Below are 22,874 nucleotides of genomic sequence, written 5' to 3'. Positions count from 1 at the left end.
TCTTTGCCTCTGTAATGCAGTGCACTTACGGACTCGACTTTCACTTAAACAGCAAAGATAGACATCTTGCCTTCCTCTTTCTTTTGCGAGATCGTTCTTCAAATATCATGGCATCCAGGCTTGCTTTCTTCTAGGGAATTAAACACTGCTTGATTAGCTTCGTCAGTCTATCCTCCGTGGACACTCTTTTGAGAGAAGGAAGACTTTCTCTAGTTGATGCTATTTCAAGATATTTAGAGGTTTAGAATAGAATTTATTTTGGCAACAAAAGTGACCGAAATTGTGACTATTCTATTAAATACACACTTGGATTCTTCTGTATCTGGCCACAGTTCAGTTCCTCCTCCTGTATTTCCCGAAGCATTAAGGACTCACCCATTTGTGGCATTGGGCGCTCCAGACTGACATAGTCCTTCTTGGTCTTAAACTTAGGATCTGTATGTGATGACCAGGTTAGGGATCCATGCTTATAGTCCCTTGTCGCCACTAATGCTGAGAATATTAATAGTGTCAGTCATTTCCTTTATGTACTGCTCAGGACACAAGATGTATTAGACATGATTCTGCTTCAAGGAACTTACCACCTATTCTGGGAGGAAGGCAAAGAAGCAAAAAGAGGACATATTTATAATAAGGCAAAACTGAAAGCCACAATATGTAATTATTGTATTTTAAAGTATTTATTTATTTTAAGTATTTAAAGTATTTATTTATTTTAAAGATTTTATTTGAGAGAGAGGGAGAGAGCATGCATGGGCAGGGGCAGAGGAAGAGAGAGAAGCAGGATCCCTGCTGACCAGGGAGCCCATTGCAGGGCTTGATTGCAGGACCCCAAGATCATGACCTAAGCCAAAGGCAGACACTTTACCAACTGAGCCACACAGGCGCATATTTATCCATTTGAGAGGGAGAGGAAGACAGAGCAGGTTGAGGGAGGGGGCGGAGGGAGAGAGAGAATGTCAAGCAGATTCCCCGCTGAGCAGGGAGCCAGACACAGGGCTCCCTCCATCGACCCTGAGATCATGACCTGAGCTAAACTCAAGAGCCAGACGCTTAACCCACTGAGCCACCCAGCCACCCCTATGTAATTATTTTAAATGGTTTGCATTTTTCAGAGTTTGATTTTGAGTATATGTAATAGTCCATGTCTACCACTTATCTCTCACAAAGGTGAATAAAATGTTATTCAAAATCATTTATGCTTAAAAATGAATTGCAGGTATATTACTGACTTGGAGATGGTCAAATGGTATAATAAATACCTCTATTGATTTTGCGTGGGTAGGAAAAGCAATGGGCTAATTGACAAAAGGCAAATTACCAGGCAATGGCAGTTCATTCCTTTAAGCACAAGACTCTTAAAATCTTACCATTTGGGGGAAATGCCTCTGAAAACGTCCTACACTCATCTGGCTTTTTAAGTAGATGACTGAGCATAAATTACCCTTTCACTGATGACTCATTGTCAACAGTGAACGTTAGTCCTTGTCCTGGGTGATAATACGGGCATGTTGGCAGGACCACTGAGGAGCTTAAGAATGTTCTGTTGTATCTGAGCCCCGTGCTCCTCAAGGTCAGCTTTTGGCTTTCTGTTGTGACCTGGAGTGTCTTGATTCATTATTGATTCAGGGCAATTTCATGTACCATGCTCTCTGGCACCTCCTTTCCGATGATGTGGAGCCTCTGAGAAGATCAAGGTTCGTGGTTGATGATGTGACCAAGAATTCTTCTTCTTTTTTATTTTTACTATTTTATTTATTTTTTTGACGGAGAGAGAACAAGCGGGAGGAGCAGCAGGCAGAGCAAGAGGGAGAAGCAGGCTCCTGGCTAAGCAGGCAGCCTGTGGGGCTCCTGGGATCATGAGCTGAGCTGAAGACGGACAGCAACCCACTGAGCCACCTGGGCGTCCCTAAGAACTCCTCTTAATCAGGAGAGAAACAATACGAATGACCCTTAGCAAAGCACCCCAAATTGTACCTCCCACCCAAGCTAACATTGAGGGATTCTAGATTCAGAAGAAAGTACTGGGTACAGAAAAATGTTTTGAAAAGGCAAGATGAAGCCTGAGCTTGTTAGCTGGTCCCTGTGCTTCCCCCGCAACATAGGAGTCACAGTGCACGGGTTAGCCAGACAGCCCCGTGAACCACAGGCTTATGTCCCTTTTCTTATCTGTCATTCTGCTATTCAGATGACAAGATTCACCCAGGATTTCTGCTGCCAGAAATTGAACTAGCCAACATCTGATTGCTACATGAAAGATATGTTAGTATCATAAAGACAAAAAGCATGTCTTCAGAGCTGAAATATTATAAGAAAAGTGTCAGTTTTTTAAAAAAATATTCATGCCTTATTTAATAAGAAAAAATATAAGATCAAGTTAGAATGTCCAGTGTGATCATGGATGGCCACTCAGTGCAACATGTATTCGTTGGGAGTGTGTGAGTTGTGGAGTACAGACACACAGAGATGACTGAGCAATAGTTTCCACCCTCGAGGGGCTGATGGACCAGAAAGAGAAACATGCCCTTCAGCCAACCACCACCATCCAGTGTGCTCAGTGCTATAATAGGCGTGGAAATTGAGCTCGGAAAGCAAAGCGAGCAGAAAAAAATCAAATGGAGAAAGTGTTAAGTAAGTTTACCTTACTTAAGGGATGGAACAGAATTTTAAAAAGATGGGACTTAAGGTTGTTTCTAAATGACACGTGACAGTGGAGGAGAAGGGAAGGGCAGCTTTGACAAAAGGGACAGCAGAAGCGAAGGTTGGCATCTTGCCACCAGGAGGAGGACGTAAGATTTTGCTGGGGTGGAGGGGGGGGGCCTGGAGACTGAGTGCCGAGGATTAATAATCAAATCCCTTGATAAGGAATTTGGAGAATTTCCTGGGGAAGGGTATTATGTATTTTAAGTCAGGAGAATGACAAGGTAAATTTTAGTGTTTTAATTTAAAAATAAATAAATAAAAGCGGTATGGAAAATGGTCTGAAATCGAAGAAACTGGAAATGAAGAAATATAAGAGCTTGTTGGAATAGATTCTTGTTAGGGATGGAGGGAGCCTGTCGTGGTTGGCAGCAGGCAGAGGTGGAAATTTAGTCTAGAGAGCAAACCAGAGTTGGCTGCGTTTGGCTTGGATGTGAAGGGCAGTGTGGATTCTAGGACAAGGACAGCTGACGCTTGACAGTGCAAAGATTAGGGGCACCGAGCCCTCCGCTGCCCTCGCAACCTAAAATATGCATATAACTCTTGACTCCCCATGAACTTTACTTTTCCCAACCTACTGCCTGTTGGAACCCTTCTGATAGCATAAGCAGCTGATTAATATACCTAGATGCATACATATATATATAACATATATATTTCAAAATATATATATATTTCTCTCTATACCTTATATGCTGTATTAGAATAAAGTAAGCTACAGAAAAGAAAATATTATTAGGAAAATCATAAGGAAGAGGAGTGCCTGGGTGTCTTAGCTGGCGGAGTATCCAATTCTTGGGGTCGGCTCAGGTCATGATCTCACGGCCAAGTCGGGCTCAGTGCTGAGTTTAGAGTCTGCCTGAGGATTCTCTCCCTTTTCCTCGGCCCCTCCCCCTGCTGGCACGCTCTCTCTCTCAAACAAACAAACAAACAGATACGATCTTAAAAAAAAAAAATCTTAAGGAAGGGAAAATACATTTACCGTACTGTCCTGTAAAAAATCTGTATAGAATAATCCTGCAGGCTTCATACCCATGTCATTCAAGGGTCAACTGTATTAGTTTTCTGGTTTGTAACATTTAATGGACTCTAACACCAGTCTGAGAAGGAAAATGTCAAGTTCATTGTTCTGGATAAAATACCTCTGAGATGCCCATGCGGCCCTGTAGGCTGCAAGTTTTTCTTGGCAGGTGGGAATATGCATATGCTCCCGAGCGAGGGGAAGGGTCTTGCCCTGTGCACCAGGCAGGATGGGGACAGGTGACAGTGAGTGACAGGGAGGGAGACACAGGCCTCCTCTAAGTTTAGTGACGGAAGTTTCCACAGCGTACACCAGGATGCTTATTCTGAAAAGCGTATTTGTATTTTTAAGTCGATTAAAACGGATCCTTTCAAGCAGGGACTGCCCCCCTCCCAAAAATAACAGTCATGTGGTTACTTTTTAAGTCAACAAAAAATAGTCCAAACACCCAGAGAGGTCGTGCAGGCAGAGACTGCCCTGGATTGAAAGGAGCCTGCTGAATCGCTCCTCACTCCCTTTGCACGTAAATGCACAGTGGTCCTGTTCCTATGTATTTCTCTCTGTGGGGCTTCCATTCACTGCATTTCATTTTCATGAGGGGGCAGTTCTGCACGGGGCTGGGGGTGGGGGCGGTGGGGAGCAGCCTGGCAGGACACAGCTTGCCCGGAGAGGCACCTGCAGCCACCTACCTTTCTGAGGTCCTGGCTCATCGCTTTGGCTCCTGTTATCAAGCTGCCCAGCTCAGCAACCATGAGAACTACAATGACCTACTTTCCCTGATACAGCCAGTTCTACATTTTTAAATCTTCATTAAAAAAAAAAAAAAAAATCCTCAGCTCTATTTATTTGGGGAAAAAAAAAAAAAAGTTCTGCTTTGTTACCATTCTCCCTTTGGCTTGCGCTTTTCATTTTTTGAGGTCTGAGCTAGCTTTTAGAGGATAGAAGAACAATTACAGCCAACAGTGGGTCACCCCCTCCCCGTCCTCAGAAAGGACCAGGGGCTTCTGGACTCATGCCGTTGCAGCAACATATTCTTGGAATCAGCTCTCACGTGCATTCGGTTTTACCGTATCATCCGTCTCTTCAAAGGAGGATTGTCTGAATGATGAAAATCTGAGACACAGATTTGGAGCCCACACACCGGCAGACACTCAGCCCAGCCATTCCGAGCCTGTAGTCAGTTCTCGCCTTAGCAGATGAAAGACAGAATTCACAAGGGGGTGTGGGTGTGTGTGTTGTGGGGGGGATGGGAACAGCATTTTTTTGGTTGCACATCAAGTATTTTTGTGTTCATCGGGCTTCCTAAGGCAGGTATTCATTTCCACGAAACGAAAGATGCCAGCAGTGGGATAGCCAAGTACACATGTCTAAGGGAACCAGCCACAAACCCAAGGAGGAAATTAACATTCTGGTCATGGGCCGCAAAGCAATGTATTCTGCAGTTCATTCTGAGGAGGTAATGACTAGGAAAATGACAAAGAAAACTGTTATTGACCATTAGTGAGCAATCACTCTGTCATATTACTGAGATAATTTAGATAAATGTGGGGTTTTGCTGTCTCCCAGGGAGACGGGCTGCTGATGTCTTTGATGATGGCAGCGCACTTAAAGGTTGCCTCTGACAAATATGTTTTTTTTGTCAGGCCCATGGAAAATAGTCATGTCTGTGCCCGTTTGTGGGTTTGTGGTAGCAGCTCCTTTTTAAAGTTTGTCAAAAAAGTTGGTCGATGTTTTGTGTTCAGGGCTGCGGGATACTTGCCGGAATGCCCCTCGAAGGCTCTGTGGAAAGCAGTGTTTGGAAACATAAGGTATTTAATAAATGAAGGCAGAGTGTGCCATATTTTTGTTCAATTGACTTCTATTATTTTAGCAGCTGCTAATTATGCACTGTTGATATGTGGAGGCCCGTAACAGATTTCTCTGTTCCATCTGGGTAATCAGGCTTTTCGAGAATGGACTTTTCCTCACCCGAGTATTAGGAGGATTTTGGCTGCTGCTATATTTTGAGGGCAGTGATCAGATCAGCTCAAAATGAGTAGGTAGGGAGTTTTCTCCCTAGTCTGCTAGGGAGAGGATGAAATTTATCCAGTGTTGTTTGTGATGTATTTCATTTTGTCTTTGACGTCACAGCACGCTCTCCAGGCCATCTATGTCATTGAGCGCCAAGAGGAAAACAGAGTGACAACAACCATTTTCAAAGCAAATAATAAACATGTACATTCTGAGAACATCTTATCTTAAGAAAATACTGAGCAAAAACAGCCATGGCGTCTCTTCTATGTATTAAGCATTGACTGCTTAGGCTGTAGAATTGGCCTCTATTTGCACAAGACTCTCGCTCTCTCTGCCAATTCCCCGAGCTTGCTCTCTCTCTCAAATAAATAAATCCAAAAATAAAACAAGAAAACAAGTGCCAAAATCACCTTGGAAGAGCTGAGGTTGATTTTACTTACTATGATGCAATGTCTTTGGGGATAACAGGTAGGTTCCCCTTACTTGCCTGCCCTAACAGACAGGAAGACGAGGTTATGAAGAAACTCCAATTATTAGCCCTCATTCTCTTTTTCAACTAGTGTGTTTTTTGGTTTGTCCTTGTACAGGCTCCATGCATAGTCATTACTATGTGTTTTGTTTTTTATTTAATGCAGCAAAGTAACCAAAATGCTAGCTCAGGTAGATGCTGCCTCGTTCCAGAACCCTGGACAGTACCGCTTTCCACCAAGGACAGGGGATTAGGTACCAACCATGCATTTAGGCCTGTCCAGTCTAGCAGAGGGCTGTCATATCAAAATACTGTAGACTGAGTGATTTGAATAACAGTAATAACAGTAATTCATGTTCTCACAATTCTGGAGACCAGAAGTCCCGGATCAAGTTTCCAGCTAATTTGATCTCTTGTGAGAGCTCTTCTCCTGGCTTGTAGATGACCCCCTTCTCACGAGCTCTTCCCACGGCCTTTCCTTGGGGCATGGACACAGATTTCTCTCTCCCTCTTCTTCTAAGGCCACCAGTCTTATCAGATTAGGACCCACACTTCTGACCTCATTCGACCTTAATGACCTCCTAAAGACCCTACCTACCTCCAAACACCATTACACTGGGGGGTCATGTCTTCCACCTATGAATGGGGAGGGGGGCATGCAATTCAGTCCATAGTCCTCACATCAAAGAAAATGTCATTTTCAGAGATCTCAAATCCCTACACTTAAAAACTGCTCCTAGAGGGCCGCCTGGGTAGCTCAGTGGGTTAAGCCTCTGCCTTCAGCTCAGGTCATGATCTCAGGGTCCTGAGACCGAGCCCCGCATTGGGCTCTATGCTCAGAGGGGAGCCTGCTTCCCTCTCTGCCTACTTGTGATCTCTCTCTCTGTCAAATAAATAAATAAATAAATCTTAAAAAAAAAAAAAAAAAACAAAAACCTGCTCCTAGAAACTATAAGTAAAATAAAATGTGGGGAGTTCCTAGAAACTTATGTGTTGTAAAGTGAAGTTTTCATTCACATAGAAAGAACACATTATAAAATGTGTCATTGTATTATTCTTTTTAGGCATAATACCTGATGATCTTTTGAAGATTTCACACATATTCTTGAAATGTGGTTCTTTTTAATCTTAATAAACACATGGTCTACTGGTTTCAGTTCAATGAGCTTAAGACCTTCTTCAAAACATCTCTGGTAAAATTGCTCAATCCTGTAGGGGCATTAGAATCACTGGGAAATTTCATTTCTTTGTTCTGGTTTTTGTGTGATTTTTTTTGAAAACACTGATTCAGAGGTTCTTCCTAGGTTATACTTGAATCAGAATTTCTGGGTACAGGAGGCCATACCATCTGTCCAAGGCATTCTAGTTCACTACCAGGGCTGAGAATGACAGATATGACTTCCAACTTTGTCTCAATTCTGTTAGGGCCAGAACTTAATTTTTATGAAAACAATAAATTAAAACGCAATAAAATAAAACAAATAATTACACAAACTTTCTGGGCAGTCAGCAACACTGCTGAAACTGAACTGATGACCTGCACAGTAATCATCCAGAATGTTCCTCTGTCAGCTCTTGGATGAACGTTTTATTCACTACATAAATGGCTGCACAGCACCTCGGGGCTCACGTCGCCCTCAGAGTAAAAGCCCAGGTATCTACTGTCACCTGCAAGGGTCACACTCACTTCCCTTACGGCCCTGGTGTCCTCTTTCCCTCTCTGCATTGCTCAGTCCTGAGCCAGCCGTCTCACCTGCTACTCTCCCTACCTTGTGGCCTTTGTATTAATTATTCCCTCCCCCTGGAATGCGTGGCCCAGAAATCCACATGGCTGAGATCCTTAGGCCCTCCTAGTCTTTCAGTCAAGGGACACCTTTCTCATGAGAGCTCCCTCGACTACCCGATGTAAAACATGAAACCCACCTTCCGCATGTGCCCATGGCACTTCTGATCCCTATGGCACCCCTTTTTGCCATTAGCATTTCTCAACTTCCAACGCCCTATAGCACTTAACTCAGTAACCGTATTTTGTGCATTGCCCCTGGCCCACGACTAGCGTGTATGCTCCACAAAGAAAAGGATCTTTCTCTTTTCCACGGATGCACCCAACTGTCTAGTGTCTAGAAAAGCACCTGGCTCATAGGAACCACTCAGCCTGTCACCGATGAATGAATGAATGAATGAATGAATGAATGAAATGTCTTTCTGGGCTTCTGACACAGGAGTCCTGCTCCATTCCCCAGACAGGATCCATGGCAGACTTGTCATTGTTTCAGCTTCTAGGTGTCTGCCTCCCAGCCCTCATCAGGAAGGATGAAAAACAAATCCTACGTCACAGCCCTCTAATTCTTTCATATTCCATCGCCAACGGGGAGATAAAACTAAATCCAGCTACTCCCAACAGAAAGGAAGTAGCAATTCTACAGTTTGGGGAGGAATGCCATCATATCCTAGTGGCTTGATTATAGTCTGTTTTATATCATGGATTTTGCTCTTTGAAAATATTTTAGCTGTTAGTAGAAGGAGCAGAGCTAATGATTGGGTATTGGCTCTGCTTACCATTTAAAGCTCTCAATTCGGTATTATTCACTGGGCAAAATTCCCACCAAAAGACGTATTACTTAGCTTGATTTTAATACTCACGAAACATGTTACAGAGATAAATCAATCTAAACATTTTCCTAATTTTCTGTCACTTTGAATTAACAGCTTCTCACCTCCTGCTTCTGACTCACATTCATCTCAAGAATTGACTCCACAGAAACCCCAGGCTCCAAGCTGCAAAATATGCTTCCTCAGGGAAACAAAAACAAAGTCTGAGTTGAGAGTTTTGTCTTTTTTTTTTTTTTTTTTTTTTTTTTACCTTTTCCATCATCATAAAGATAAGCATGAGGGCTCCTCTTCAGAGAATTCAACAATGTCAGAAACTCTAGTTAGATCTCACTGGCGTTTTCCAATTTCAGTATTGTGGTTTGAGGAGGAAAATTTGTCACGTAAACTCATCTTTAGCACGATGAGTAATAGAGGGGGAAATTGCAGTCAGAGGTAAATGGCTTTGAGTACACATTCCTTTTGCTCCCTCAGGTTCAACACATTATAGAATAACCTTTTAGTGAAATTAGGAAGCTCTCATGTTGCCCTCTCTTCCTCCTTTGTGGATGGCTGATGGGAGAAGAAAATTGTGTGTAGTTACAAAGCATTGACTTTTAGTCCATGGATTTTTTTTTTTCATGGAGCTGTATTTGTTCGTAGCTCTTACGTCCGTCATCCTTCACCTAATTTGTTGGAAGTGGCGATGCAGGGTATGGTGGGGAAGGCTGAAGAGGATGAAAACACTCTTATTATGAAGGCAATGAAAATCAAAACTGAAAAATGAAGATAAGCTAGCATTATCTGTACAATAGCTCCTGGAAGGCTCTAGCTCCTGATGAGCTCAGAACAGCAGAGTGGGCAGGAATAGCGTGGAACCAGAGATCACCCCGTGCGTGTCTCTCAAACTCTGCATACAAGGGAGCAATGAGGGTCTTCAGCTGTCGCCTCAGTGTGTGAGGGGAGGAGGGAAGTGACAATTTAGATTGCTAAGCAACCCTGAAATGAGTAAATTAGTATGTGCAGATGGTAGGGGAACTCTTTCTCCGGGAGGAGGTAATAGGACCAGACCTTCCTCTTCAGCTAGTGGTGTCTGAAAGCCTTTCCTGTTCTGGGGAAATTACAAAATGTGGGGGGAGGCTGGGCTGTGGAGCTTTCTTATTTCCCCTTTCAGGATCCCCCAGTCCCTTGAGTAGCTGTCCTACTTACGTCAGGGTGAGACCCTTATTGTGTCGGGACTGGACCTACTTAAACCAAGAGGTCCTGAATCCCATGTGCCTCCCTCACCCCAGCCCTCTTCGGGGCATTGTGAAAGACTGACCCAGTTTCCAAGGGCCAGACTCTTCCGGTATCACGACAGGGCAGAGTGAGGGATGCCATAGGTAAAGAGGCCCCTCTCGAGTCACTACAGGTGAGCTGTCACCTTTCTGTCCAGCAACTGGAGCCATAAACAGATCTGCACCTGAGTCTAGAAGGTTTCCAGCCATTCTGCTTCCATCCATGACTTCGTAATCTGATCCTGTCCCATGGACCCAATAACAGATACAACCGTGGCTGAAGTTGTTAATTCAAAGTGATAGGAACATCAGGTGACCGGCTGGTCTCCTCCGGCTGGGTCGAATGTCTCTGGAGAACGAGATGCTACAGAAAACAAAATGCTTACATCATATAATATTTACAACAGGAATGGTGAACCAATTTTATTGAATCTGTGTTGGGAAGTAAGATGATGTATGAAGAGATGAGGAAGAGAGAGCTGAAATACTTTCCCCAGCCATCCATGTGGCGGGTAGAGGATTCAGGTAAGAACGCAGATTCCCCGGGCCCCTTACTCTGCTTTCTTTCTGCTGAGTCGTGAGAACCCTCCTCTAGCATGTACGCATCCTTTCAGAGAACCAGCTTTATCGTTCATGCACGGGGGCGCTCTCCACTTGAGGCTGAGAGAGACGTACCTGACCATGTCTGAAAGTCTGGTAGCATGAACCAGCCAAAGATTTCTTTTGCACCAAGAAGCAAGGACTTTGCAAAATAAGTCATCTGAAGGAGAAGCCAGTTAAACCCCATAATAAGACTAGGAAGAATGTGTTACGGTCTAAGGAAAGGGGTGATTGTTCCATCAGTCAGTGAACAACTTCCAACTCAATCCCTATTTAATAACACCTGAGTTTTAGGGAGGAAACTGTATTCTCAGAAGAATTTACATTAGAGCAAACATCAGGAAACAGCTGTCTTCTTACCTTAACTCCCAGTGTCAGTGGCACAGGACAAGTGCAGGGTGGGAGGTGGCTCTATCCATTCTCCTGTTTCTTAGTCTATAGGATGCCACCACCTGGAGTTGTGCAGTGCACAGCCTGTGCAACTAAATACAAAAGTCCTTACATAGACTATTAAATTCTGCTTACTGGTGGACCAAGAGACAGAGAGAGAGGAAAGGCTCAAAATCAGGAAATCTGGTTGTGAAATATCATTTAGTCACTAAAATCTGAGAAACCTTTTCTTTCTATTCTGTTTTTATTTTATTCTTTTTTTTTTTTTAAATTTAAATTCAAGTTAGTTAACATATAGTGTAGTACTGGTTTCAGGAGTAGAATTTAGTGATTCATGACTTACATACAACACCCAGTGCTCATCACAAGTGTCCTCCTTAATGTCCAGCACAGTTACCCCATCCCCTACCCACCACCCCTGAGCAACCCTCAGTGTGTTCTCTACAGTTAAGAGTCTTGTTTTTCATCCCCCTCTCTGTTTTTGTCTTGTAAAAATTGAGAAACCTTAAGAAAAACATTTCAACTTTCTAGACCTTAGTTTCTCCATCTGTGAAATGGATGGATCTGTAGGAAATTCTCTGGGGTTGAAACTATGGGACTGGTCCTACCCTTCAGTGCATTTCACCATTATACAATAAGAAAGAACTATGTCCAAGGAACCAGTTTTTTTGGTGCATTGCTCTAGCCCATTTGAGAACTTTTCTGCGTAATCCGTGGATCATTTCTCAGGAAGAGCCCTCCCAGAACAGGCATCATTTGGTACACAAGCCAGAGCTGTCGAAGTGATGGCTCAGCTCTTACACCTCACAATAGACCTCTGATTAGCACCCGGGAGTCACGAGCAGGAGCTGAGTCAGCTGTACCTCCTGCTAAATGCAGGCCGGGTCGTGCCTGCGCCTGATGGGACCCCCTCCCGTGGACTTCAGAGAAGTGACTGCGGGAGGAGATGAGCGCCTGGCAGCTGTGTGGCCCATCACAGGCTGTGTCCCAGCGTCAGGAGACAACACAGTGAATGTAGTTTTCTGATTTTCTGTCCTCTACGCTCTTGTCAGATGGTGGATTCAACTCTGGCTTCTGACATCACGGCTACTAGAAACGGAATATCTTGTGACCTGCCCAGCCCCTTGGAAAACTAACTGTGTTCACAGGAACATCTCTTAAGATAGTAAAATGAGAAAAGAAGAGCATGTGAGTCTTTTCCTAGAGTCAACAACAACAACAAATACTTTTAAATAAATACAACAAATACATTTAAAATGCTCTAGAGAAGAATGATGGAAAGCTTCCAAATTGGTTTTTTTTTTTGAAGCCATAATCACAATAATACCCAAATCAGACTAAGGTAGTAAAAAAAAAAAAAAAAAAAGACTAAAAACAATCCTCACTTCTGAGTAAACACCAATATGAAGAGTTTAAACAAAATAATATTAAATAGAATTTATCCATAAACTAAAAGAATGATTAGACAAATGGAATTCAGTAGGAATGAAAAACAGTAATGCTCTCAGCATCTTTCTTTCCCTGAATTAAATATTATGATTTATTTTATGATTATGATTTAATGCTTATGTGCCTATGTTGTTTCACCATTAAACATATGAAGTTGATTTTGAGATATATTTGACAATCTATGCAATATAAATATTTTTTCAAAATCTAGCTTAATGCGACAATACAAAAATCAAGTACAGAGGTTGAATTTCTAAATGCCTTTTTGTTGTCTGATAATTTTCTCCTTTCCATCAATCTACGAAATGTGATATAAATTTCCTTACATTAAATGATCCTGAGAAGAAATAGGTTATGACATCCTATTATTTTGTTACATTGATGAATGAGATGTATTAATTTTAACTTGGAAATTTTTACATTTATGATAACATGTATCACTGAACCTTAAATAAATTTATGCTGGCTATCTCAGATTTATAATTTACTTTTGTGAATCATGAATGAATTTTTTAAAAATCCCTTTCTCTCTTTTCATGCTCTTGATCACTGTGTATAGCAAAACAGTTATTTGTTTTGGAAAATATCTTAAAGATGAACTGGTAAAATTGTATGGAACCAGAACCTTTTTGGGGACGATTTTTTGACAATATTTAAATTCTCTTCCATTATCACTGGTCGGCGAAGGCTAGCTATTTCTTGAGTTAGTACTTTTTTATTATTTTTTTTGGCACTTTATATTTTTTAAAGAAATTTTCAACTCCGATACGTTCAATTTATTATACATAATGACTTTCTACATAGTATTTTGTTATAATCATAACTGTCATTCCACCGATATTACATTATTTGGTTCCACATTTGTTATATTTGTGTGCTGCCTTCCTTTAATAGCACAGCTCTCTGACATCCCCCACCCCAACTAAAAAGAAGAAAATTCTTTGATTTATTTATTTTTTTTGCCTGTTTTCTTTTTCAACAATTTCTGCTTTTTTTTTTTAAAGATTTTATTTATTTATTTGACAGAGAGAAATCACAAGTAGATGGAGAGGCAGGCAGAGAGAGAGGGAAGCAGGCTCCCTGCTGAGCAGAGAGCCCGATGCGGGACTCGATCCCAGGACCCTGAGATCATGACCTGAGCCGAAGGCAGAGGCTTAACCCACTGAGCCACCCAGGCGCCCAACAATTTCTGCTTTTATCTCCGTTGTTTTTTTTTTTTGCATTTCCTTATACTTTTGTTGGTATTATTTTTCTAGTGTCAAACATTTAACATGAAGAATTTGTCTCTGAGCCCCGACAGCTCTAGTCTCATGATGTAGGCTTAATTTGGAATATTCATGTCATCTTATTAATACCCTACATTTGTGTTTGTTTGTTTGTTTGTTTGCTTGTTTTGGCCCTGGTTACATAGATACAACTTATTTCAAGTTGCCAAATTATATGGAAAAGTATAACTGAAACACGAAGTAAAGTAGAACCTGGAGTCCTCATCTGGCACATCTGTAAGCTGGTGAGGGGAGAAAACAGTTTCGCAGAGAGAGATATAAGGAATCGAATCAGAAATCTACATTAAATTGCAACATCTCCAGGCCATACTAATAATTAAACATTCCACCATGTTAATAAAATCAAGCGATGACTACCATTTACTAAGTGCTTATTCTTGGCCTCAAGGTTTCATAATTTGCACACTGACACAAAGCAAGTAGATGTCCAAGCCAAGATTAAAAACCCTATCAGGTTGAGTCTCACCAATGCTTTATTTTTTTTTAAAGATTTTATTTATTTATTTGACAGAGAGAGAGAGATCACAAGTAGGCAGAGAGGCAGGCAGAGAGAGGGGGAAGCAGGCTCCTTGCTGAGCAGAGAGCCTTATGCGGGGCTCAATCCCAGGACCCTGAGACCATGACCTGAGCTGAAGGCAGAGGCTTAACCCACTGAGCCCGCGCCCCCTCACCAATGCTTTAAAACAGGACACTTGGATGTCTCCCTAAGACTTGGCTTCAGATTCCAGTGCTGCCTGAAGAGTGATGTCTGGTTGATGAAACGTCTAGTTATGTAAACAAAAATGCTAGGTGTAGTCAACCAAAGAGTTGGAATTGCTGTTCACACTTCTGATAATGCCCACAAGGTCCAGGAAAGAAAACTCCCAGATCAGCTATGGACACAGGACAGAGACAGAGCGGTGGGGGAAGAACGTGTTTCCATCATTGTCATGAAAATGGATGCACCCCAAATACTTCTTTTTTAAAAAACATCTGACTCATCATGTCTTTCAAAATCCTCTCTATATATCTAGTTATATTCCAGTATAAACTGACAGTAATTTTCACATTTTCAATGCCTTTTTGCCTCCAATAGGACAGATAATACAAATTTTAGTTATATAAGCGAAATCATCTCTATCATGACTTCAACTCTAATAACCCACCGGCAGTGAATATTAACTAAACACTTTACTCCTCCACCTCCCACACATACTGCTTACCTCAAAGCACAGGATTAGCCACAAAACTTGCTATGTGAATTCTTACCTGATAATGGATTTTATATATTTGAAAACCCTTTCACAGGACAGCTGATAAGTGCATCTCCTGACCACCTACACATTTACTACCCTACACATTTACCAATCATGTTAAAACCAATAATTAAAGATAATAAAGAATGACATATTAACCACATGACATTAGAGGTCAAGCCCTTGGAAGGTGGTAAGGATTCTGCTGACTCCAAAGTTTGTTTTTTGTTTTCCCTGATCAGTTCACATCTCGGGTGTGCACTGAGCTTATTACAGATTTCCATTTCGAAAAGTCAATATCCAAGGGCATATTTTAAATTAATCAAACCTGTTTCTGAGAGATAAGCTAAATTAGTTCTTTTAAAGGAGAAGGTGAAATGCAAACTTATGTATTTGTCATTATATTTAGCTTCGAGAAGTAGCCTTACATAACCCCAAAGTGGATTTAAATGATGACTAAAACCCAATGTCAAGTTTGAAGCTGATATTAAATTTCTTAAAAGAACACACTGCTATAATTTTCCAAAGTCACAGATTGTACTCACTATGTTTCCAATTGTTTCATGCATTTACATCATAATTTAAATTATGAGAATGATGTTAAGTCAGTAAACACCCATGTGTACTATGGATAAAGAAAGGGAATATAAAATGGTTTGTCTACCCAGGGAGTAAAGTTCTTGCTGAGGATGGAAGACTTAGTCACATGGAAATAGTCATAGATAAAAGAAAATTATATGGACATGACTCAAAATTCGTAGTTTCTAAAAGATCTGCTCTGCCCTTACCATCTGCTTGCCTCTGCCCCTTTTGATCATGGCCTGAAGCTTGCCTCCTTTTGGTCTAACTGTAGCCTACAGAAATCTTAAATGGAGGCACATTTTCATTACCAAATGGGAGGCTTCCATTATCCCTTGAGAGTCAGTTTAATAAAAGATTAATACATAAGCCTAAGCAGCCTATAAAAAAGAAGAGCTTCAGGGGCGCCTGGGAGGCTCAGTTTGCTGAGCGTCTGTCTCTTGATTTCAGTCGGGTCATGATCTCAGGGTCACGAGATCGAGCCCCATCCCTCCCTCCATTGGGTAGACATTCTCTCTCCCTCTCCCTCTGCCCTTCCCCCTCCCAAATAAACAAATAAGGAAATAATTTTCTAAAAAAGAGAAAACAAGAAAGGTATCTGGAGCCATTTCAGTTGCTAGCAAACTTCCCTCAGCAAATAGCCTAAAACCTTTAGCTATCCATGATCTATTAACCAGGAGGAATTGAGGATTTCTAGGCTCCAGTTCCCTTGAAGGAATATATTTTTTTATCTTGGTTGTCTCAGTGCCCACTGATATAATCAGCACATGCTAGACTTTCAATATCCTCTGCTTGTTTGCTTTAAAAAAAAACAAAAAGATGAATGAATGAATGAAAAGTATCTTTTTTATAACAGTGTTATAAAAAACTAATTAGTGTTATATAAAACTAATTAGTTTGGGTAGTTTGACTAAGTTTGGGTAAAGTGTCTTTTGATTCTTCTAAATAAACAAAAGTCTGTATTTAAGGCTGTAATCTATAAAGCTATTTTCAATGCTGGCCTTTGATAGTGGGTTGTACCATAGATCAACAAATTCTTAAATATCAAAGCAATGATGTCAAAAGACTGCTAGCTTCTTTGGGCTTTGTATGTACAAATACAGGGACTAGATAAATTTTTTTGCAAATATAGTAAGGATGATTCTAATTGGTGAAAAAAAATCTCCTAACTTAATTAAAGGAAGGCCATTATTTCTGGCCTTGTCCTCTGATTTCCAGGTATCATACTCCTATTGAAGTTATCATGTCTAAGGTAGCAATCTCTCATCTTCGGAATTTAGGGTTGGCAATGAAACAGATGTCTTCATAAATATGAAAATATAAGATACCACTTACAATATTCTTGTTCTTTGATAACAAAAGTAGTCCCTGATGAGAGAGCTATCTCACCAAATAGAAGAGACTTTGTAGTCCGAAATGAGACTAACTCCTAGTTGATCAAGTGAAATTAAAACATGGATTAATGATCACAGATATGCCATAGGCTGAGTGTTTGTCTCCCCCCAAATTCATAAATTGAAGCCTAATCCCCAATGTGACAGTATTTTGGAGGTGGGGCCTTTAGGAGATGAGTAGGGTGTAGCTCTCACGAATGGGGTTAGTGCCTTTATAAAAGAGACACCAGAAAGTTCCCTTGCTCCTTCTGCCGTGTGAAGACTCAGTGAGAAGATGGCTTTCACCAGATACCGAATCTGCTGGTGCCTCGATCTGAGACTTCCAACTCTCTGGAACTGTGAGAAATAAAGGTCTGACATTTAGGCCACCCAGTACAGGATCTATGGTATTTGTTACAACAGCCTGAATAGACGGATACATGAGATACATAAAGATTCCCAAAGCTGTGAGGTGAGTATAGATAATCCCTCCTTGTTGATACAATACATCCAAAGCTCATTTTTTTGTTGTTCCGTCTCAGCAACCTGTGTGAGCTCCCCCTCCATAATGAGGATGGCCCTCACACGTGAGCTCTGGGCAGTGCCATTTTGGACGAACCGGTCTCACAGGCAAACGCTGTGAACAGTTGCCACCTAGAAACCTGGACATTCTGAAAATGTGTCATCACAGCAGTCATTTTCATGGAGGTTGCTATGGTTCCTGGGCAACGCTTTCTCCTTTCTCTATAGCTGGATGATTGTAGTTAATCAATGGCAAGCCACAGTATAATCATTTTCTCTTCAGAGAACACGAGGAAAAAGAACTCCAAGCTTGGAGTTTCCTGCTCAATGTCACTGCTGACAGTGACTTTTTTGGCTACAAGAGAAGGGTATGTTCTTATTCTAAATGAAGAGCATAAAAGGAAAGCTGAGAGAAAATGGAAATCACTTTCCAATCTAGGCTAGCCCTTCGGAAAGCACCAGAAGAACTGTTCTCCCAAACGATCCTCCCAGAATATACATTTTTTTTTATTAGGATGCTCATCCAGGAGGATGAGAGAAAGAAGTAGTCCCTCCCCACAAAAATTTTGGAATTTTCTTATTGCCTCCACAGGGTATCTGGCCACTGAGAAGCCATAGGGAGGGCTTTCCGTGGCTTTACCTAGAGTTAATCACTGGTTCAGGTTGTGACATTTTGTTGGGTATTATTTGGAGGAAAAAAACCCACTACTCCACAGGATGGCAACAAATAAAATATATGAAAGAATCCTATTAAGAGAAGCAGAGAAACAGAATTATCACAAGGAAAACCTCAAAAGAGGCTTAGGAGATCATTCAGAAAGGTGAGTCTTCAAAACCTGGCCTGAAATTCCCTGTCTTGTTCCAAGAGTGAATTGGGTATAATTTAAGCTTGTCACACTCATTAGATTGCTGGTGTGTTTAATACTTTTAAAACTTCGGGTAGATGTTGGTCAGAGGACAGACCAGACACACACTTTTGCCGTCTTCACACAGAGTCTATCCTGTTCCCTCTCCCCTCAGACAGTGGGAACAACAACACAAGTCAGGTCATGGGGTCTTCCTGGAAGTAGTTCTAGATTGCTAGATTGCAGCATCAGAGCAATGAGCCGTGGGAATTACCAAGAAAGAAGGCAAGGCTCATATTGGGAGAAACTTTGCTTTTGCATGATGAAAGATTTATAGGACATTTTTCTAACTGTGAAAAACACAGAAACCTAAAGCTTAGTTAATTTCCTGTTTACATTCAGTAAAAAGCCGCCAAGGAGGAAGATCAGGGGGCACATCACTCCCAACGGGTCTGAGTTGAAAGGAGGTATTTAATTCAATCTGTAGGAGTTTAGTGCATTTATTTTTTCACAGTTAGTTCACATTTGAGAACAGACCCTTTTTGAGGTAGACATAGCTGTCTACAATAGGGTGGTGTTCCTTGCCTAGGCGAAGAGAAATTTAGAGCTGGTAGACGCTGTCAGACACATAAAAAAACAACAGACTTCAGGTTTCAAAAGGTAATGTAGATTTAGTGTGAATGTTACTTTCTCCTTGATATCTCTTACTTTATTATTTTTAATTTTTTTGGAAAGATTATATGAGCAGGAAGCCTGATATGGGACCCTGAGATCATGACTGAGCCAAAAGACGACACTTAAGCGACTGAGCTACCCAGGCATCCCCTAATTTCTCTTATCTTAAAATAAAAATAAAATATAGATAATTGAAAATGTTATTACTTCAGGAAAGAATATTAAGCTGTTAGGAATTGAGACTGCCTTTGGCTTTAGTTACTACCATTAAATCCGTAAACCTACAACTGTACTACTTTTAGATTTGCAAATATGGTATGAATCCTTGATTTATATAAGAAAAGGGGATTTTTCTCCTTCTTTGAGGCTGAGAACTCATCAGACTCTGCAGAAGTGAATTTCTGTTCACAATACTTCCTTTGAGTGCTAAAACCTTACAGCTTTTCCAAACTGAGGTTCCCTTCAAAAGTGTGCTGGGTCCTTTTCTAGAACACATAGACCATTCATTTTGAGGTCTGCCCTCTTCCAAGCACTTTTGATGAAAATGCACAGGATGCACCAGAAGTTCAATTCACTCGTGAAACTCAAATTTGAGAATTTTTTCTGTGATAAAAGTCAGCTGGCATGTGTTCCTTTCAACGGCGTGCACCGCAGAAAGGCTGCATACTCAAGGAACGTCTCTCAGAGGAATGTAAGATGGTGAATATCATTCACCCTTCTGCTTGGGGTTTTTTGGGTTTTATTTTGCATTACCTTTGAGACTACTTCCATTAAATTTACTTTTTGGTCTGTTTAAAAGGACAATACTTACTACAGAATATTTAGCAAATATAATAAAATTTCAAAATGAGCACAAAACGTTGTTTATAATCACATCACCTCTCACATTAACGTGTGGTATATTTCCTTTACAATTTTATACACTCACATACATACATATATCCAGAACACACACATATACAATGAACTCTACTCATGCTTATTTATATAAACTGTATATATGACTATATATCCCCTTTTCACACTTATTTAATACCGTGAACATTTACCCATATCAATAAATATCCTCTAAGGGAGGTTTTTTTAACAGCCACATAATATTCTAACATGTGATTGTGCCAAAATTTAACCATTGCCCATTTGTAACATTTAAAATTTTTAATTTTTTTCTTTTATTGTAAATAAAGGCTCTACTGAACATCCTGATACACAACTATCTATTTGCATCTCTAATCCAGTCAGTAATAGTTATAATAAGGGGTATGAAAGGATCAAAAGAAAGAACATTCTGGAGACTCTTTTTACTTTCATCTGCATAATCTTGCTTTATTCATTTTGAGAGGTATGATAATTGTCAGTCTCACCAATAGTTTGTGAATGCTTCCTCACCCCATCGTCACTAGTGATGAGTAATATCATTTGAACATTTTTACAGCTTGACTTTTGAAAAATTCTAACTGGCACTGAAATATCCATTTCTTGGATTATTGGCATAGTTGAACAGTGTTTGTAATCTTTTTAAAGATTTTATTTACTTATTTGAGAGAGAGGGAGCACAAATGGGGGGCAGGGAGTAGGGACAGAGGGACAAACAGACTTCCAGCTAAATGCTAATCTGGGAACTCCTGGGTGCTCAGAGTGTTAAGTCTCTGCCTTCAGCTCAGGTCATGATCCCAGGGTTCTTGGATCGAGCCCCACGTCGTCGGGCTCTCTGCTCAGCAGGGAGCCAGCTTCCTCCTGGCCCCCCCGCTGCCTGCCTCTCTGCCTACTTGTGATCTCTGTCAAATAAATTTTTAAAATCTAAAAAAAATTAATTAAAAAAAATTTAAATTAAAAAAAAATAATACCAAAAATAAACCGCTAATCTGGCAGCCAGATTCTCAGCTCGATCCCAGGACCCTGCAATCAAGACCTGAGGCGAAACCAAGAGCCACTTGCTTAACTGACTGAGCCACCTAGGTGCCTCTCTTTGCAATTCAATTAATTAACTAATTAATATATCTTTTAGCAATATATTATTAATTAATATATTAATTATTAATTAATATATATTTTTACTTCATGAATTATTTGGCCATAACTCTTCACTTTTTACTGTTTGACTTGCTCTAAGTATAGGACACTTTCTAGTAAGGATATTAACCCTTTGTCTGCCATAACTATCGCAACTGTTTTATTCTTATTTGACACTAGCCCTTTAGTTTTTAAGAATATTGATGTAAATAATTTTCTATCATTAGTTTCAAAAAGTTTGTCTTTGGGTGCCTGGGTGGCTCAGTGGGTTAAAGCCTCTGTCTTCAGCTCAGGTCATGATCTCAGAGTCCTGGGATCGAGCCCCGCATCGGGCTCTCTGCTCAGCAGGGAGCCTGCTTCCCCCTCTCTCTCTGCCTGCCTTTCTGCCTACTTGTGATCTCTGTCAAATAAATAAAATCTTAAAAAAAAAAAAAGTTTGTCCTTTGTGATTTCTCTAATCACTTTTATGCTTGGAAAGCTTTTTTACACACCGATAGCTAATGGAGTTTGAGCCTGAAGTTATTTCATTTTACATTTTCTCTCTGGAATACATCTAGACTTTTTTTTTTTATTATAAGATGAAAAGAAACACCTAATCTAACTTGCTGACTAAAGAAAGACCTTACTAATGTAATGGGCTCACCAGTATTTCCTGACTATTCCTTTCCTTATCCATTGAGTTATGCTATCACTTTGATCATATATTATTTATATCCTGAGATTTCTTTCTGTGTGGAGTATTATGCTCTGTTGATCTGTGTCCTTATAAACCCACTCATTCGAGGTAATGGGGATAAAGCAGTAAATAATACACACCGGAATCCCTCTCCTTGTGAGGTTTCCATATTGGCATGGGGCGGGGAAGAGATTAAGAAACACAAGATCGTTAAGTAAAATGCACATTATGCAAGGTAGTAATGACTGCTATGAAGAGAAAAATAAAGCAAAGAAAAGAGGCAGGAGTTTGTATGTGAAGGAAGATAGCGCTTACCAGCTTGCCTTCAGACGTGAGTTGTCACTGTCCACCTGAAGGAAGGACATAAAATAATCTTGAAACATGGAAGACTCATGTCTTGGGTAATATCAGAGAATGCTCTAGTGGTGAGGGCAGTGCCCAGACTAGCTCTACAGTAAAATAGGATTGATTTGTGCATGAACATACTATTTTATTCTTATTTGACATTATGGGCAGGCAGAATCTTTTTCCCTAGGACTGATTATGCAATCATTTCAGTTGCTACCGGATTTTATTACCACTTGGACAGTGCCCTATAAAGCTCTTGATTGACCAAAAAAAAAGACAAAACAAAACAAAACCTTCCTGGTTTATGGATAGCAGTTCCCAAGTGAGCAGACAGCATCTTATTTGGATGGCTGCTACTCTGATCAATGAAGGCAAAAATAAGCCCAGAAGGGTGACTTGCATGACTTGCATGTTTTCTCCATGTTTGGGTTTTTAATCAACTCATGGGCAATGGGAAATGGCCTGCCCATATGGTTAGCAGAAGGGCAGTGAAACACTGGGCTATTTTTTTTAATTTTTAATTTTTTATAAACATATAAAATATTTCTATCCCCAGGGGTACAGGTCTGTGAATCGCCAGGTTTACACACTTCACAGCACTCACCATAGCACATACCCTCCCCAATGTCCATAACCCCACCACCCTCTCCCTAACCCCCCAACCCTCAGTTTGTTTTGTGAGATTAATAGTCACTTATGGTTTGTCTCCCTCCCAATCCCATCTTGTTTCATTTATTCTTCTCCTACCCCCTTAACCCCCTATGTGGCATCTCCACTTCCTCTTATCAGGGAGATCATATGATAGCTGTCTTTC

Source organism: Mustela putorius, unplaced genomic scaffold (genome assembly GCF_011764305.1).
Source record: "Mustela putorius furo isolate JIRA1106 unplaced genomic scaffold, ASM1176430v1.1 tig00000827_pilon_pilon_pilon, whole genome shotgun sequence".
NCBI classification, from domain to species: Eukaryota; Metazoa; Chordata; class Mammalia; order Carnivora; family Mustelidae; genus Mustela; species Mustela putorius.
This window is presented reverse-complemented; position numbering follows the sequence as displayed.